This window comes from Crassostrea angulata, chromosome 5 (assembly GCF_025612915.1).
Source record: "Crassostrea angulata isolate pt1a10 chromosome 5, ASM2561291v2, whole genome shotgun sequence".
In the NCBI taxonomy this organism is placed as follows: Eukaryota; Metazoa; Mollusca; class Bivalvia; order Ostreida; family Ostreidae; genus Magallana; species Magallana angulata.
Window position 1 is genome coordinate 20,767,531 of NC_069115.1, and position 11,459 is coordinate 20,778,989.

Consider the following 11,459-nt stretch of genomic DNA (forward strand, 5'->3'; position numbering starts at 1 on the left):
GATAAGTGTCTACACCTACTTACATGTAATACACAAATTTAATAAGAAATTGTTTATACAGGGTCAATATGGGGTCAACTCAATAGTGCATGCAGTCTGACAAATGAAAAAAATAACTTTTGCAACTAAAATGACAGAAACTTTACAAATGCGATAGGATAGGTAACGATGATAAACTTATTTAAATATTAAAAGATGATGATACAGTATGCTGTCAAAGGCCTAGGGAGATCACATTTAAAAAGTGAAAGTAGAACTTATATATGTATGCTGGCATCTCATTATATTGTGCTACTGCTACTACATGTATTATGCTTACCTAAATTGGTCAACATCATAATGATAATCCAATTAAAACACAATAATGAATTCCTTTAGCTGATCTTAACAAATCCTTTCATGCATACGGAAAACACAGACATGTATGTATGGGTGTTGCTAAAACGCGGAACGGAAAACGGAACGGAATGGAAAATATCATTACGTTTATCGCTTAAAAAGGGTATAGACTGGCCAGAAACGATTTACTTTGTATCTTTTATTTATATCTAATGAATGATTATCAACATGTTGTTATCTTATTAATATTCATAATTATGAATATCTATCAATTATAGCATTGTATTCATTCGGCTTTAGTTGAGTACGAAACGGAAAAATCAAATGTATTCGAATTGTGAAACATTAACATGACTTTAAACGAGCAAATTAGCTATAACTTTTTACTTATTTTTCTTATATGGTATTGCTGGCATATCAGCGTAACGTACGCAGTTAGTGAAAGCGTTTTATGCGTGTTTTGAGTATTTTTATATTTCAAATACTAGTATGATGTACATGTATATACTTACATCAAAATTGAATTTTCGGTGTTCTAGACGATCTTTTATCATACAGACGATACAGTATCATTGAGATGGAAGAGAAAAACCCGTAGGACCGACGACATTAAAAATTAAAATACAGTAAACATTAAAATACCCGGTAATTTGTGAAACTAGTATTTTTAGCAATGCAATTTTGTTTACGTTTGCATTACTAAGCAGTTGTTTATTCCAGCAGCTATATACATATGATCCGAATAGAAAGCTCTAGAGGTTGCCTGGTTTGATTTTCCGATTATATATTGGGACTATAGTCTGTCGATCCCAAAATATTCATGCAGCACATTTGGACGATTTATAATGGAAACTGTCTTTTCTTCATTTGGAAGTCACTCAGAAGACCTTGCACAATTTTTCAACACTATCATCCGGGTCTGTTGAAATGCAAAACCCCGTAGACTTCTTTATTTTTAGCCGTGTATTTATACTAGCTGATAAGCTAGAGGGGACGTTTTAAAGAAAGAATAATGAGAATGTTAAATGCTTCTAAGAGAGAATCGCTTGAACCCTGAGGTATATATAAATTTACAGCAAAAAGTGAATCGAGGATATTTTGGGACAGAATATAGTGGTCAATGCATGTACTGTTAATTTTTAGGAAATAAATATTCTTGAATAAATAATCTAATATTGCTAATCTTTCAAAAAAAATTAAAAAGGTACATAAAGTATATCGTTTTAGCATGATTAACAAATCTATGAGGTAAATAACATTAGATAAGATTTTCCGTTTTCCCTTCCGTTCCGCTTTCCGTTCCGTTTTCCGTACCGCAATTTATCAACACCCATGTATGTATACACGTGAACCCATCTAATCGAAGAGCTGGGTAAAACTAGTACCCGCTAATGAGACATGCAGACCTGTGTTGTGTACGTAACTTCAGACAAAGATCATTCATTTGTAACATGCATGTATTTTTATGACCTATTCTTCAAATCCACTTGCACTATTTTATTAGGTAAATAACAGCTTTAAGGTGGTGCAGGACACCTGCATATTGTGATGTACATGTATAATTTCTATTGAGATAAACAATAAAGTATATCAAATATTGATTAAATATTTACCCCCCAAATAATGTTACCTAACATTGAAGCGCAATGGGTTAGAGCGTTTACATGTCTGTAAGAGCATTAGGGTCCAAGGTGTATTTTTGGTAATTTTACAATTGATATAAATGAATTTTCATGGGGGGGGGGGGGGGAGGTCCGGACCCCTCACTCCCACCCCTTCTCTAAATCTGTGCACACGATGATGTTCATGTAGGCACACAGAAGCAAATCTAAATCCGGCAACCGCCACGGGGAGGGGGCATATAATTTAATTTTTAATTTTGTTTGTAATAATTATATAGACCATTATACTTTCTATGACATAAAATGTTAAGATTATTGATTAACTGAAAATTCACTGCAAACAGTTCAACCCCAAATTGCACATGTCATGTCACGATGTGTATTATCATATGGGAAGGGATCTCATCCTTCAGTTATGAAAATTATGAATTTTAATTGTATTACCGGAGCTTGCATATAGCCTTCATTTTTAATTAAACTGGTACAAAACAGTGTTATTTAGGGGCAAACACATGGTGCGGGTATTACTGTCTAATGACAGCATCTAGTTAGTTATGTTTTCTAACATCGTGCAAAGTGGAATATTTTGTCGTCTTTAAATATTAGTGTATCTAAATCGAATAGGAATTTTACAATCTTAATATTAAAAACATATTTTATTGAAAACTTGCATAATAATAACATTTCAAAACAGTGATATGATTTTCTCTCATCGTCACGTGTCTGACTAAAGACTATCTACATATATATTCTTTAATTAACTTGTATAGACAAGTCATGAATGTACAAGTATGTACGTATTACTAGACATTACAAAAGTTTGAAGAAATTGGACTAGTTAACATATTGAGATACTCAATTTTTGTTTGACCATAAAATACAAAAAGCATCGTTTTTGAAGGGGGGGGGGGGGAGACTCATCCAAATCTTAAAAATCCTAATCCGTGTGTGTGTGTGTGGGGGGGGGGGGGCTGGGTTTGCGTAGTATATATATAATTTCCTTATTTTCATTTCAATTGTTTACATACTCAAAAAAAAGGGGGCAGGATAATTCAATTTTTTACATGTAAATTTAAGAAAATTACTAAAGTAGTTGTTGCGAGAAAAATGGAGGGGGGGGGGGCAGGCTTACTGATGCTACGTGTCACTATAACTATTGTTGCATTGCAAACACCTATCTACAGTTATACAACTACAAGCAATTTCGACACATTCTCCTTTAAATGCATGTGTATTTTGGCCGATTTAAATTTAAATTCTTTTTTTTTATTACTTTTCCTCTCTCATTCTTCCTCTTTTCTTTTCTTTTGCATTTTGAAAGGGAGGTGGGGGCGCAATCCCTTTCTGGATTCGCTTCTGCACAGATATGTAAAACTGATGTTAATTATTTGATGTTTGCTTCAACAGGAAACATATCTCTCTCACAAATCATTTCTGTCTTTGCGGCTTTAACAGGGGTTCTTATTAAAACATTACTTAAATAGTGTGTTGAGGGTCACTTCCCGATATTTCGAAACTGTACGTAGCTAAACTGAAAAAAAAACCAACCCGACGGAAATTGTATTATTTGCTTTATGATAGTTCATATCATTATTATAGTGGTTTTAATGTGTGTTGTTTTAAAGTGTAGAAATTGGAAATGATATTAATACAAGTAATAAGGAATCATTCTTTGAATATTATGAGATGATAATTTCGATGGGAGTGTGTCCGAAAAGTGTCAATCACTAATTGAATAACTTTGATAAGATAAATTGTGAGAAAATATTACAAAGCAGATGTTGAATTTGGTATGTAAGGTCCAAAATAACGTTATTAATGAAAAGGGAATTTTTCAGTGTGATAAATGTCTGATACACTTGTAGGGTAAATCCTTATTTATCCGCGGGTGCGATCATTGTGTACACTCATTTTCGAAATAACTCCAACTGAAGGGAATTGAAAATGCAATAATTTGGGGCTACATTTAAAAGGTTTTGAAAAAAATCTTGTTTGAAAAGTTTATAAAATTGCTGATCTAACAATATATTTCTTCAATTGATAAGGCTACTAAGGCTTGCTAAAGCTACAGTGAGAAATATGGAACAGTGTGTTCACCATGCATATTGCCTCTATAGAGGATAGCGAGCACATTGATCAAATCACACATTATCTAATTATTGTACATGTCATACATGATATTTCCTCTTTGAATTTTGTATTACATGTAATACATGTATATATAGTTTGACTGTACCCTGACAGGTGCTTGTGAAATTTAACAAATTTAACAACAGATTAACGATACGCTGGGATACCCTCTCCCACCACACCCCACCCTATGGTAAAGCATCTCTATTCTCAACATCGGCGCTGGTCGTTCATTTGTTTTACTCAAATACATGTTAAGGTTCCTCGACACACCAAAATTTTATTTTATGGATCGATAGAGAATCTTTTTTGAAACATGATTCCACAAAACAGAGATCAATATCGGCTTTCACTTATTTTATACGAATTTTTTTGTATTTTTTCAGTGAATAGGATAAACTGTTTTGCAGACAAACAGAATATATTAGAGCTTAAAACTTGTTGTCAATTAATGTGTAATATAATTATAAATAAATTCATGCCAAAGATCGTTTGGTCAAGTGTTTAATTTTTTAATTAAAAAAATATTTCTGAAAATCAAAATTGTAATTCTATATTATCTTTTTAATCAATGGATAAAATTTAAAAAATAACATATAGTCACATAAACTATTTACTAAACAATGATATTTTACAAAAAAATTGAAATGAAAATGCGAAATTTTGGAAAAATTGCTATAATTTATCAAATTTGAACCGATCCCGATTGAAAAAAAAACTGATCCCGATCAGAATTATTTTAAAATTGAAATTTTACAAATAAACTGCAGTTTTTTTCTAAGTAGTTGATATAAATTATAAAGTTAGTAAATGACGAAACTATTTTACAGCTAAACAACCTGAAATTTTTGCAAAATTCTGATTCATTCTAACTTTATGTGATTTCGTTCGGGATCAGTTTAATTACAATCGGGATCGGTTCGATTTTAAAATTTTCCATTTATACTTTAGAGCTATACACGCTACAAGTATTAGCTTTCCTAAAAGCTTGCCTGACTAAACAAAATTATTCAATGGAAGCATGCATGTATCAATTAGGCTTTTTTATCAGTAATGAATTTCTTTATTTTCGATTATTTTATTAATTCATTTTTTTAGGAATGTACACATATCATATAAGTGCATGTAAGCTTGAAAGCTGGAGATTAAATAGTCAATCATTTTAAAAAAAAAAATTGTATTTGTTATATTAAGATGCAAAATCAACTAAAAGGCGTTTTTAAAAATTTCCAACCATATAAAATATGAAAGGGTGTACAAACACGTTTTGTTTTTGAATGTGTGTGGGGCAGCTTCATCAAAATCATCTTGACAAGCAATTAAAAAAGGGTGAATTCTCAAATTCATGAAAAAAAACCCTAACTGTAACTTCAATTCCTTATTTGTAGTTTCATTTATTACATGCTTAGAGTCCTACAAAAGTGGAGGGGGATAATCCATGATATTTCAATTTATTATATAAATTTAAGAAAAGTGACTGCTGCAAAAAAAGTGGAGAGGGGGAAGCAGTTCCCCCGTCATCGAAACCCCCGATGCTACGTGCCTGTGATGTTTACAGAGCACGGTGTGCTCTGTGGTATTCGCATGATCCCAACGGACTCGTCCACTAATCGACGCGCTAAAACTATGAATGAAACATTATGGCGCGAAGTCCTGCTTTACCATTCACACAACGGCTGAGGTTTGAATGAACTCATCCATTGGCAGAGATCCATGGGGAGGGGGTCAGATGAATTTTTTTGACATTTGTTTTGTAACAGCTACATACATGTAAATAATCCTTTCGATCGGATGTTTTGGAAGAACTCTATCGAATTCACAAACACACTTGATTAGTAGTTCTTAAATGTAGTAATGTAATTTAAGTAAGACACGCGAGTTATGACCCCTTTTCAAGATAAATGAAATCGCCCAACTGAACGAAAATCGGGTCACAACCCGCTTTGGCGATTTAGTTGCTCCAGTAAACATTCCAGCTGTATAAATATATATTTGTTTTAATCCAAACTGATTACTCTTCTGTAATAATGATAATCCAGCACCAATTATTACTTACATTGTATCGTAATAGGCAATATGCGATGACCCCCTCCCCCCCTTTTTCACCGTTCAAATATGGAATGCTGTTCTATTTTTAAATCAGGATTACACAAGTGCACCCCTTTTACTTGAAAACTCTTGCTCGCTGTTGTTATTACATCCCATATAAGATTTTCATCAATTATTAATGTAAATGCTGACACCTTAAACATGCATCGGTTAATAATCTTTTTTGTGAAATATCATGATATTGTTTGATCCCATTGTCTGCACTGTTTCGGAGAATGCAACTTTTAAACCTTAGATATGCCTGACGTCATGACGTCAGGCAATAATTTGCGTCAATTTTGAATAAAGGGGAAAATGTATGTGTTTGATTACTAATAAAAGTTACCTTTATTCTGTTAATTATAATGCTCAATTCGATCACGTAACAAATATATCAAATAATAAACAATAAAAACTATTTATTTTCCTGCCAGGAAAGTAATGCCTCCTCGTGAATATCAATCTATCACGTGATATCGACAGCTAAATTTAGCCTATCATACCAAAACTGGTAAAGGGTCAACATCTTCATAATTGTGATAGTTTCACAAAGGAAAGGATATTTTCAGTAAAGCATGAATTTGTCCGATACACGAGTACAAACAAAAGAAAAAAATACAAGCCTGTGAGTAAATATCAATACTTCCTTTAAAAAGATGACGTAGACCTGTGTTTTTCCCCTATGTGCTATTTATAGATCCTATAAGTGTTAATGCAGAAGTAAGGGTATCGTGAATGACAAACGTATTTTACTCATTATACATGTATGTATTTCAAATTAACAAATGTTAAGCATATTAAAAATCAAGTTGGATATTTAATTAGGTAAACAATAACGACCACCAAGTTCTCCGCGGACATGCGCAATGAGGTCGGTTTCGCTCTTCCTTCATCAATATTCATGAAAAGGTATATTTTCCTGGCAGGAAAATAAACAATTAACAATCTATATCTTTGTAACGAGATGGAATTCACCATTGTAATTTACAGATTAAGGATAACTTTTATAAGTAGACAAACACATGCGTTTTCACTGTCATTCAAAATTGACGTAAATTATAGCGTGTATAGCTTTAATTTCACTATTTGGTTTCAATTTCTTGTTGAAATATGATTGTACAGCAATTGTTAAATGCGAATAACAGTTTATCTGCAGTTTTTATCCATAGATTTTAAAAATATCTACAATCCTTTTTTTTTCATTTTCATAAATATTTTTTTACAAAATATTTCAAAGTTTATCTGGCCGTTTTTGATATGTATTTATAGATAATTGTATTGTGCATTAATTGATAACAAATTTTTAGCTCTAACATATCTTGTTTGCAGCTAACACGATGTATCCGGTTTCTATAAAAAAAAATACAAAAAAATTCATATAAAATAATCAGAGGCCGATATAGGTGTCATTTTTGAATAATCATTTCTCAAAGAGAACTCTTCATCGATCCATCAAATAATGCATTGGTGTGTCGAGCCACCTTAATGTGATTATAGAATGGCGGACAATATTTATCTTATTTATCGGAAGAGAACTGTCTGTTGTTTTATATATTTTAAACATCATTGGTACTTGAAGATTACAAATTTGTTTTTATTTTATCTCAATTAAGCTTTGCTATTAATATTATTTCCTTATTTTTCATTTCAATTGGGGGGAGGGGGTAACTTAGTATACATATACATGCAATTTTCAATATCCCTCTATATATTTTTTCCGTATTTTCATTTCATTTCTTACACGCTACCAAAAATGTAAGGGCAGGGGCAGCAGTTTCGTGATACTTCCATTTTTTATTTGTAAATTTAAGATATATAATGTTTGCTGCGAGAAAAAGAAAAGTGGGGGGGGGGGGGGGGTTGGCCCCTCCCTGTTAAAAGTATTTACAGTCTCAGAAATGTTTATAAAGATTAATTTGACTGTTATTTTCATTGCAACTTCATTAATTTTCTCTAAAATCGTTTCGGACGATTCTGAAATTTTCTGCTACATTACAAGTACGAGGGTTGTTAGAAAAGTTCGTGGACAAAGTGATTTACGGCAAAATTTCTGTGTACTTTGTAAGATGACGTGTGTTTTATAAAACGACTACCAATTGAGAATAAGTATGCAAAAAATCATATGATTTTGAAGTTGTTTTCAAAAGATACTACAGCAATTTTTATTTAGAATTAGATTTACGGAGCACCATTTCATTTTTCCACGACATCAGATGACGTCAAACCAGTGAAAGTAAAAGTTAAACCTGTCACTCTCTTTCAAAGAAAACACCTTTTAGTTCACACACTTATCACGCCATTAACCCATTTATAAAATGCATGTTCACACCAATGTTTGTCAAATTTTTGTAAAATGTTTTTTGTGTCAGATCATGTCAAAGATCATTTAGGTCCGCAAATCTCTGTCTATGCTGTTTCGACTTTAGATAAGGAAATATAGCGAAATCCATAGGTGCAAGATCCGGTGTAACGATGAAAAGTGACCCCCGTAGAATATTGACCAAGGGTTTACGTACTTGGATTACATCGTAGAAATTATTGACTTAGGGTCATATTTGTCCGCGTGGGTTGTAAGAAAATGACCCCGTAAAATATTGACTAAATTTTATTACATATTCTATGTTTACTAGTTTTGGGTCCATTCCTTTTCCTTAGGATGGATACAGGGATGGTGGTATTGGGATGGGGGAATTACTATCACAATGAGAAATTAATTTTTAACCATTGGTCTGAAAAAGGGACATGATCATCTCATCAAATGCGTGAATTCAGAAAAGAACAATTAGTTCTTTTTAGAAAATATACAAATAGATAATTTTTTGAAGTTGGTAATTCTTATTGTGAAGTAATGTATTTTTTTCTTGTAAATATAAAAAATATTAATATAAAGTAACGAAAATCCAAATATACATGAATTAAAATCTGTTATAATAGAAAGGCTTTTGACCGAGAATATATGCTAATGAAAAATTGTAGATATAAGGAGTATGAAATCTATAGCAAAAATAAGGTTAAGTGCTGTAGTACAGTGTATATATGGATAATTTGTTTCTTTATTGTGTGTTTTTTTCTATTTTGTGTTGAACTGCAATGGTTTTTTTTTAAAATTTCTTTATCCGTTTTCAAGTATCCATGTAGAACAGGGTCCTATCACGTGAATATGGTTTATATATACATATGTAAACAATGCCCAGACCCCCACCCTCTCTCTCTCTCTCTCTCTCTCTCTCTCTCTCTCTCTCTCTCTCAAACTTTACTTTTACTAAACACGGACTGTACAGTATAAAATATTCAAATAGTCAAAAGTTTTCCAAATGATTGTATCAACTAATGTACCAGGTATGTCACGTATGTTCATGTATATGCTGTGAAAGTGGACATCTCAATTAAAGAAAGAGTAAAAAAAAACCCGAAATCATCATCAACATATTGCATACAAAAAGTCGGGAGGGGGGGCTTTACAGTATCTGATTAGTTTATTTTAGGCAAAATGCATCTGCCAGGTGAACAGCATTCGGTCTAATATATATCATTAGTGAATGACTTCAACATTGCATCCTCCAATAACATGATTCAGCGAAGCCATTAAGCATTACCTTTTGATTAAAGTAGAGTTTTATGCATGTGTATATTTAGGAAACAATTTAGGAACTTTAATTTAAGAGCATTGAACAACATAAAACGTTTTGTGATCTTTACTGTAGGTTGGAATAAACACAAATTGGTTCCTGCAATTAATTTTTCTCAAACAAGTATTTGATATCGGTATTGGCCGATATCGGCTGAGAGCAGTCTGAGTTTAATTACAATGTGCATTGAAAAAAACCCACCCATGCCATGTCAATACAATGGCAGTATTATTAACATTTTTAAATTACTTTGTAATTTAAAAGCAGACTTGATCAAAATCTATTAGCATCAATCACTCGTACATATGTACCTGTAGTCATAAATATGTTTCAATACAACTATCACTATACGACACTAAAAGCCATCTAGTGTGATGATTCATGTGTATTGCACTTAAATCAGTAAAATTCATAAAATGCCAACAATTTTTGTACAGGCTACATGTAACTTTGACGCCAGGCCAGAATTTGGGGCCAAGCCAAAAACATTTTTAAATTTACAAGTAAAAAAAATGAATTTATAGGATCCCCCCCCCGTCTTTGGAAGCAGTTAAAAAATTATGGAAAGAAATTCCTCCCCCTTCCATGCATTAGGATTTTGAAAACTGGCGAAAAATGTTTTCCTTTTTTTCTTCTTTTCGCTTGTCCTGATTTCGGATTAGGCTGTCCTACTTCCTTTTAAAAACGGTGCTACGTGCCTGTACTTAACAACATTATTGAGCATATAAAATGTATATTGGCGGCGATGCAGAGTTCAAAATTAAAGTTATCAAACATTTGTGTAACGTTAGCGCAATGGTGATAAATCTAAAATTCCGAATTTACACGCGGGTTGCTCTCTTCTGTGTACCTGTAAGTTGGTGTGACAGTGTTTTGTTTGGTTGTCAGACATTCAGTGTATCCAAATAGAACAGATACTAAAAAATCCGCGCTTTTTGTCGAAAGTTCACAAATAGGGTTTTTTCTTTTAAAAATATGAAATACGTAATCATTAAATTTAGGTTTGTCTGTTAAATCCTCTACTAAAATAATGGGGCCTATTTAGCAAAACGAGCGTAATGCAAAAAGGAAGCGCATGCGAGCACGTCATAATGCATATACCTTGGGGGGACCACAACCCTAAAAAGGCTTAGTGAAGGGGCAAGGCCAAAAGGCAAGCTGACAAGCTTCCACTATTTATATGTAGTTTATAAGTGAGGTCAAAACTCTATGGGGGTCAGTTTTAACGTGTGGGGGGGGGGGGTCGTAGATTTATAGGTCTTCAATGGTTTTCTACTGTAGAAAAAGGATCCTACTTGTCGTCATAGAATACTGCCCCTGGGTCAGTTTTTTCCGTATAAATTTGACCCCCTCCCTGGTCAATATTCTACGGGGGTAACTTTTCGTCGTTACACCGGACCCTAAATTTTAACATTAAAGGTTCGGCCGGATTATTGTACAGGGCGGACCTTAAGTTACACGACACCGACAGATATGTATAAGGGAATAATTTTAATTGTTCATATCACTGATATTTGTTAATTATCATTTCTTGAGCATCAGCCACTAGTACCTATAATTATTATCAAACAATATACAAACCTTCACAATCCAATATGGCTAGGCCCAGGCCCATTTGTTTATTTTTTGTTCCTGGTCTTGTTACCTGTGC

General features: G+C 32.9%; 1 protein-coding gene across 1 annotated transcript in view; it reads right to left on the reverse strand.

Moving 5' to 3' along the window:
- LOC128185055 (protein lin-41-like) overlaps window positions 1-11,459 on the reverse strand; it is a 23,468-nt gene extending 12,009 nt beyond the window's left edge. Inside the window, exon 1 of the mRNA XM_052854727.1 lies at window positions 11,390-11,459. The gene's annotated coding sequence lies outside the window, so the exon portion shown is untranslated. The remainder of the gene's footprint in view (window positions 1-11,389) is intronic.